The 1,174-nt window shown below is 41.8% G+C and overlaps 1 pseudogene; it reads right to left on the bottom strand.

The window, feature by feature from the left end:
- LOC102840527 overlaps positions 1–1,034 on the bottom strand; it is a 1,843-nt pseudogene extending 809 nt beyond the window's left edge.
- Positions 1,035–1,174: the final 140 nt, after the last annotated feature.

Raw genomic sequence — 1,174 nt, 5'->3', positions numbered from 1 at the left:
TGGTCCAGTGGTGAGAACTTTTGTTTCCTTGACATTGAGATACAATCCATACCGAAGGCTGTGCTCTTTGAATTTTATAGCCACGTCCAAAAGAGAACTCTGTGAGAAACTCATTAATGCGTTGTTCACTGAAAGATCCTTTTAAAGCAGCAAATTTCATCCTGTGGGCATTAATAGTTGCCTTTGCAGGGTATCCAAATCCTCCAGTCCCCAGTGCATTCTCTAGTTCATACTGGGCTCTGGCTTCTGCCCACAGTCACCCCCACATTTTCTTTTTGTATTTTTTTTGCCAACTTCAGAAGAACTTTCAAGTAAGAATTTCTGCTCCAGTGTCAAGAATATGGGGCAACACAGCCACAACACAGAGCTGATGGTCTTCACAAGTCTTCTTGGCAATGTCCTCATTAATTATCTCTAGCAGCTCAGGAGGTGGAGCATTATCAGAAAACAAATCTAAGGCTTGTGACACTATGTTGGATTTTGTCTTGACCACCATCATAATCCACAGAAGGCTCACCTCTCTGAAAAATCTTAATTTTAGGAAATCCCCTAATCTCATCCATTGGCTAGCATCTACAGCTGCTAGTTTCACTTTTCCTTTCTTTTACTCTTTTACCTCAGTAGCAGCAGCAGCCCATTCTGGCTCTCGGTTTTTGCAATGTTCACACCAAGGAACATAAAACGCAACCATCCAAACGTCTTCACTATCAAGGACGTTTTTATTAAAAGTGTCATCTGTCAGTTCAATCACACTGTCTTTCTTACTTGAACTTTCGCTTCTCCCTTGTTTTCCACCACTCCTTCCCCCAGGGTGATTCTTCACAGTCTGCTGCACAGCCCTGACAGTAGCATCTACAATGGCTTCAGTGGTTCTGACGCCCTGATAAACTTGAGGTCTGTTTTTGTTGGAAGAAAAAATCTTGATGGTAGGAAATCCTGAACACTATAATGACCTCCTAAGGACTGATGTTTATCTGCATCAACTGCACCACCCTTTACAACACCTTTTAATGCAGTGGCTACTTTCTTCCATTCTGGGACCAAGAGGCAGTTGTTCAAACAGAATTTGGGAACACTGAATGGATTAAAATTGGGAAAGGTGTGTGACAAGGTTGTATTCTTTTACCATACTTATTCAACCTGTATGCTGAGCAAATAATATGAGAAGCTGGGT

The sequence above is a fragment of the Chrysochloris asiatica genome, unplaced genomic scaffold (assembly GCF_000296735.1).
Source record: "Chrysochloris asiatica unplaced genomic scaffold, ChrAsi1.0 scaffold00216, whole genome shotgun sequence".
In the NCBI taxonomy this organism is placed as follows: domain Eukaryota; kingdom Metazoa; phylum Chordata; class Mammalia; order Afrosoricida; family Chrysochloridae; genus Chrysochloris; species Chrysochloris asiatica.
This window is presented reverse-complemented; position numbering and strand designations above follow the sequence as displayed.